We start from the raw sequence: 7,088 nt of genomic DNA, 5'->3' as shown, positions 1-7,088 counted from the left end.
CAAAAACATCAAAGCAGCTTCCACTTCGGACCTAACTTTTAGAGGATCAATGTGACAAGTCACTGCTTGATAGATGTTTCTCTTGATAAACGACTTGTTCAAAAGAGACATTGTAGCTTTCATTTCCTGACCACAACACACTTTTAATTTGCAACAGCAGAGCTGCTCGAGTGTGACTAGTTCCCACTTCCCAGTCTTTCAGGACTGTGGCACTGTCAGGCCACATGCATGGGCAAAATAAAAACTCAAAAAGAGATGAATTTGCAGAAAGAATTTTAGCAAAACTTTTCCTCAAACAGGAACCTGATTATATTTGATTTCTCCTAACAGTGGGCTCTTAAACACCCCCTCCCAATCACCCTCAATCCTTAGCATTTTAAGGGAAGCAAGGAAAGAGAGAAGTCATATTGAAAATATATATTTAAGCACCATAGAATATATATAGCTGCCTAATAGTATCATGTTTATTACACATACATATATTACTGCTACTATAATTATTATTATTATCTGAGAATTGCATTTAACAGTCCAAACCGTCCACATCATCCAATTTCAGCTCTCAGCATACTGTCCGATTCCCGATTTAAAATTTATAAATGTAATATCCTCCTCATCACAAGCAGCAGTCCAATCTGCTCTGAATATATATTACAGCTTTAACATCACAGAGGGAAATCTCCCATCTGGCAATCACATTTGCTCCAACAGCTCTAGGAAAAAAAAAAAAATGTTCTGCTCTCGCTTGCTTGCTCTTCTCCTTAAAACATTTCTCAGAGCAAATTATGTGCATCTAAAATAAACAGTTGCCTTATTGATTGTTCCAAAGTCAACAAGTTCTAAATGCAAAATGCAATCAGATCATTTCCATCACATAGCACCTGGGATATGTTTAGCAATACAGTCACCTACAACACCAAAATAGGAGTGTACATTGTGCAACTGTCTCTCAATTTCTTTCTTGCATTCAGATATGTTATTACGAGAGATCATCAGCCACACACAGCAGACCTCCCCCTTATCCCAAACACACACACACACATGCACACTCTCTCCTAGGGTCTCTCTCCATCCTTATTTGTTACTACCACACGCAATTAAAAGTGAACATAAAAGTGAATCCCTTTTTAGTTGCACAAAACAGACTAGTCACTTTTATTGTTACTTCCTTAGCCTTAACTGCATACCTAGAGGTGTACCGACTGCACCACAAGGAGCTCTATTGAAATTCCCCATGCTCCATTTTATCTGACTTTTTTGGAGGAAGAGGCAGCATGGGGGTCTGGAGAGTGACCATTAAAATAAAGCCAGTTTCAGCACCTGATTATTTCATTCTGTTAAGCATTGAAAGCAAAGCAGTGTGAACCAGACACTTGTAAACTGAGCATAAAATATTCCTTATTAAATTGTATTAAACATTCGGCCACAACAGTAATTTTGTTTGTTTACATGCAAAACATTCCCTCACCCCACATCAGTTAGAATCTCTAGCAGTTGATTATGCTGAAAGAAAGGGAAAGGCAGCTGGAGTTTAAATAACTTCTAAAAAAATACTAGTTTGCAAAAGGAAAAGATGCATTTTAGGCATGTATGTATAAGCACATAGATGTGTAGGTGTTCATTGCTACACGTTTTTGCCCTCTCCACTCACCGAGTTTTACTAATTTACATACCATTGGAGTTCAGTGGTGTGTATAGTGCATAGTGCACTGCTGGTAACATGCAACTTCAGGTTTTACAACTGAGACCAATACAATGCACAAAACTAATGCCATAATTGAAACAGAAACGATAAACAAATGATAGCAAGAGAAAAAAAAAACGCTTATATATACACGAGAAAATATACTATTAAACATTAGGTATTTATTACAAAATATTTGCATGCAGAGTCCTCGGTGCGTTATCATGCTATTTAAATTTGTCTTTGCTATTTAGATGCAAAGGAAGTAGATCCCAAAACGGACATACCATAAACACTGGTGCTACTGATCATTTCTTGCTGGCAGCACAAAAAGCTGAATTGGATTTTTCACAAGCAGGAATTCCAAAGGTTGCTTTTCATTAAAGCCACTTTTCCTCTCAGCTATCAAATGTCACTGCCTTGAAACGTGGGCCCTTTCGTCAGGTATTCATTTAACCTACATGCATATAATTAAGTGGGAAAGCAACATCAACAAAAAGGGGATCTCAGATCACAAGAGAAGAAAGAAAGGGGGGAAAAAAAGCACATGACCAGGAATGCAAGTCCATGTCAATTTCACTCACTCCCATTGAAACTAACAAGAGCTCCAGGGAGGATAGTAATAGGATCAGTGGATTGTATATACCATTAAATTATACATCTTTCTCTCCCTCCTGAGCCAACAATACGCCCACCACGCTGTACCCCCTCCAAGATGATGTGCTTACATTTTACTGCAACAGCTCCTCTGACATATTCGTGCCCCCCCCCTTCAGCCAAGACATAGCAATTTAAACCTAACTTTTGTTCTGCGAGATTCTCATTTGCACTTATTTGGCCAGAAGTTAGTTGCCTCAATGTCCAGACCCGCGTTACCTGCAGTTTCTTATTTTCAAAGCAACTTAAAAATAAATCCAATTAAGAGGAAGAGGAGGTGGGGAGGGAGCTTGCAATCGCGAACTCTTAATCTGCCTACTATTGTTGGCAATGATCAAGGAGGAAAAACCATGCACTGCGATTGTATATCTGTACTTTCCAGACTACGATCAGGCAAGCAGACCGGAGTGCTTAGTATCAGAAAACGACCGCAATTTAGGCAAAATATTTAGGGCACGAACAGGCAATTAATACGCGGCTGTGTAGGAGATCTTTAATAAAATTTAAAACGATGGTAGGGAGACGGGGTGGGGGGGGGAGGGAGGGAAAAAAAAAGATCCTCTTACCTGGAGATTTGGTACAAGAACCCGATAGGTTAGAGTAGCATCGATCCGATGTGTTTGCTGATGAATGGGGGCTCGGGTTAAGTGAAGGTGCCTATGATTTGAAATCATTCCAAGTTTTTGAAGGGAAGACTGACTGCAGCCTCTGCCATGTTGGAATTTCAAACCCAAAACAGCTGCTTTGCAAGGAGCCAGCATGCCAGCAGCTGGACGCCTGCGCAGAGCGCCGCCGAGCCAAATTCAAATCACTTTCACGCGAAGAGCCAAAGATCAGTTTTCAAAGGGGGAGCGGCGCGGGGGGCGGGGGCGCTCCGCGGTCCTGCGCGCCGGGGCCGCCGCTTCCCGCGGGGGCTGGCGGGGTGTCCCCGCCGCGGCTCCGCTCCCTCTCCCCGGGGCCGCGGGACGGGGGCAGTGGGCAGCGGGCTCCCTCCGCGGCGGCGGCAGCAGCAGCGGCGGCAGCGGGGCTCCCCTCGGACGCGGCGGCGCGGGGCCGGGGCCTAGCGGCAGCCCGCGGGGCAGGCGGGCGGGCTCCGGCAGCGGAGGTTTCCCCAGGCTGCGGCCGCCTTCGCTTCACCGCGGCCGCCCCGCGTTTCCCCGCCTGGGGCCGGTGGGGCGTCCCGGCTCGACCGGCAGCGGCCTGCGCGGCCGCCCTGGTCGGCAGCTCCTACGCCGCGTCCCCGGGCGGGCGGGCGGCGTCGGGGCTCGCTGGTCGCCACCGCCTCCCGCCCGAGGAAAATGGCCGGGGTGGAAGTGCCGTCCCGGCCCGAGCGACGGCGGCGGGGCCGCGCAGCCGTGCCCCTGCCCCGCGCTGCTCCCGGGGAGCCCCGGCCGCTGCCTGCCGGCGCCCGGCTGCCAGCAGCTGCGGAGAGGCAATCCCGGTAGCCGGCAATGGCTGAGGGGCCCCGGCAGCCACACCTCCCTCTCCCCGCACTTCCCAGCCCGGCTCTGCGGGGGATGGCAGGGAGCCAGCTCAGCTACCCCGGCCCACAGCTGCCGGGGACTCCCCTTGCATCAGAGGGATTCCCCGGGGGGGCTGTTAGACGGGCTTTACAGCCGCCTCATGCTGGCTGGGAAGGCGTGTGGTGGCCAGGCGGCAGGCACAGACCGGGCCCTGCCGCTCGCACGCGGGTCTCCCCGGCGCGGCCGAGCCCCGTGCGCCGGGGCTGCCCAGCACCCTGCTCTCCCCGCTCCATCCCCGCACACGGCTGCGCGCCCGCTTCCCTGTCACCGCAGCTCTGGAAAGGGGAGTGAGAGCTTCTCACAAGACAGATCCACGTTTTTGGGCTTGCACCTGATGGGACTATCAGAGCATTTTTACCTTCTAACAGGGAAAAAGCCGTGCTGTCCGGATGCTGTTCCTGGGCTTTGGTTTAGAGTCCTGGAGTGGTTTCACTTCCTCTCTTCCTTGTCCTGCTGTGGAGTTAAGGATTGCTTCGGAGGGTTGTTTGTCTGTCCTGGATATAGAGGAGACTGATGAAATTTTCTTTGTAAAAATGGAAGATGTAGAGGCCGTTAAGGCTCTGGAGGAGGCAGGGGAGAACAATCCCAGGGGATTAGCATCTGGAGGAGTGGGAATAGGCTCGTTTCCCGTCTGTTTCCCTTTGCAGTAATATAGTAGGCCTAAATAAAACTCTGAACTAGTTGCCAGCAGAAGCTGCTGTAAGCTGTCAGCCAGTCCCTATCCTACCCAGGTAATGGAGAAGGAAAAGAAAGAACAGGAAGGCCTGTCTGGTTGATGTTCTCCATGCAGTGATTTAGTTAATCCAAAATTATTTTTACCTGCTGGTGAAAATAGGCACCTTTCACACTTTTGGAAGGCTGTAGCCAGCCTGTGTGACCAAACTGTGCCTAAAGATTGGAAATAAAAAGAGCAAAAGGGCTAGACAGACTTCTGCTTATTAAGAATATGGAAAGTGTTCCTGGCTCACTTGGACAGCTGGGGATAACTCTAGTTACTGCTACACGAGGAGAGCACTGCCAGTGAAATAATAAAAGTGTCCTGAAACAAGGAGCTGGTTTGGAGCAGATGCTGCTTTTGCTTCCCAGTATGCTCCAGGTAAAACAAAACATACACAGGAAAACACGGTTAAACTGAATTTTGGGATGTAGAGAGCTATTTTTAGAACTTGCAACATAGCTATAGCAACAGGAGTCTATTGAAATAGCTTCAGACAGCTGTCCAGAGCAGCCAGCAGGCGACACCCAGCCACAGCACACACTGTGGTCCAGTCTGCACCGTGCTCTTCTGACACCTTTTCCTTGCCCTCAACATCAGGTGGCTTTGAGCAGCGGGCCCAGAGCCCGGGTCAGCCCATTGCCTGTGCACACAGCTGCTCATCGTCCCTTCTACAAGAGTTTGTTGGTATTAAGCAGCTGCCTTGGCAAGCAGATAACTGCTCCAAATGCAGGCAACACGTCAGTAGCCTCTGGTACTCCCTAATTTGACCCACCTACACAAGTTACATTTAGAAGTCTCTGATGCTGTCATCTGCAGCACAGCATATTGCCTCTGCTAGTGTTGCCAGCACCAGGCACTAAGTCATCACAATCCCAAGGTCATGAGCTTGGTCTAAAAATCATATTGTTAAACAAAAACGATTCTTTTGTCTTTGCTACTTTAGGCATCTAGATTCTTTTCCCATTGTTTTTTCCCAAACCATGGTACTATGCACGTTTTCTCTCAAGAGAAAGATGAGTTTCTTGGTCAGTTAAAGAGCTGTGACATGTACCTGTAGGAAAACAACTGGCAATTACCATAAGGCATTAGTCGATAAACACAAGTGCTTTTTAAACTTTTTAACCAATAAAGAATGTATTTAACAATCTTTGTATCGCATTAACCTCAGTATTCTCATTTTATATACCTTTTTTTTCTTCAGGCTTCTCCTGCCACATTAAAATAGCACAAATTGAAACAATAGGCATGCAGCATATGTTTGTATGGGCTGACATTCATCTCTGTGCAGAAGGTCAACATAAGACTTACATACTATATTAAGTTCTTATTTTGAGATGTGAATTAGGATGAAGTGAAGGCCTTGGTGGACTCATCTGTACATGGATAAATTCCACTCTTTGTTTAAAGTGACACCAGTCCTGATCCTTCTGAATGGGAAATGCTCATAGACTTTGAAACTAGGAATGTGTCTTGGAGCCTAATTTAACATCTAGGTGAAACGTTTACAATGAAATTCAAAACCACATAAAACTTGCCTGGTTTTGTTACAAACTCTGAACTTGGACCACATTCTTTGAAAGGTTCACAGACCTTTTCAGCAAATCTAGATTAATATCATTTAAACCAAGCGAATAGTGGAAACAAAACAAAAATCACGGAAAACAAAGAATAAAACCATCTAATTATGCTCCTATGGGATATTGATGTGATCCATGTAAACTTTGTAATTTCTACTTGGTAGGTCTAGTAAAAGCTTTTAAGAATTATAATAAAAACAACTGTGTTCAGTGATACATTCTTTAATGACTTTAATTATTTTGATTTTATTTGTAAATTAAAGCAGGTTTCAAAATGGCAGACAATGTCTGAGTTCTTCTAATGCTGAAATTTGGCAGCACCTGTACCCCCCTTGTGTGCTTGAAATGCAGACCTCCCTGGAAGTGCAGACCTCCAGGACAGGGCCTCCTGCCTGTCTCACTCCTTCTGTGCTGGGGAATCCCTCCTAGTCTCCCACCCTCAGAGCTCATGTGGGGCAACCACAGCTGTCATTGCATACTAGGATTTGCTGCAATGGACAGGCTGCAAGTGCTCTTTTTTGGAGTTTTGGTCACTGGTGACTGTATGTATTATTTTATTCCTTTGTGAGGAGCATGATCTGTTTAAGAGCTCAGGCAGCTCAAATCAGATGTTTATACCACCTGGATCCCCACTGAGCAGCCTCTATGTCCCACAAGCTGGGACTTTTCCAGAACATGTGTGGCAGGATAGCACCTCCTGGGCCTCCCTTCTCTCTCTGACTGAAGTGGTCATCATACAGAACTCCAGTCTCTGCAGCTCAAGGTTCACTTGCTGCCTTTTCAGACCACAGTCTTGTGTGTCAGCATGAGTTTAATGGCTGCCTCAGCTAGCTGGAGCTCAGATTCCAAGAGGTAATGACACCTGTGTAGACACTAAAGTATTTATAAATATAGATCAAAAGTAATTGTCTCTTTTTTGCATACTAACA

At 46.5% G+C, this 7,088-nt stretch overlaps 1 long non-coding RNA gene across 1 annotated transcript; it reads right to left on the bottom strand.

The window, feature by feature from the left end:
• Nucleotides 1-1,846: 1,846 nt before the first annotated feature.
• LOC128791097 (uncharacterized) lies at nt 1,847-2,994 on the bottom strand. The gene is made up of 2 exons (XR_008431970.1): nt 2,908-2,994; nt 1,847-2,141 (listed from the first exon to the last, which is right to left on the bottom strand). It is a non-coding gene; the product is annotated as an uncharacterized LOC128791097 (long non-coding RNA).
• Nucleotides 2,995-7,088: the final 4,094 nt, after the last annotated feature.

The sequence above is a fragment of the Vidua chalybeata genome, chromosome 7 (assembly GCF_026979565.1).
Source record: "Vidua chalybeata isolate OUT-0048 chromosome 7, bVidCha1 merged haplotype, whole genome shotgun sequence".
Taxonomy (NCBI): Eukaryota; Metazoa; Chordata; class Aves; order Passeriformes; family Viduidae; genus Vidua; species Vidua chalybeata.
Note: the sequence above shows the minus strand (reverse complement) of the source record. Positions and strands in the feature narration are given on the sequence as shown.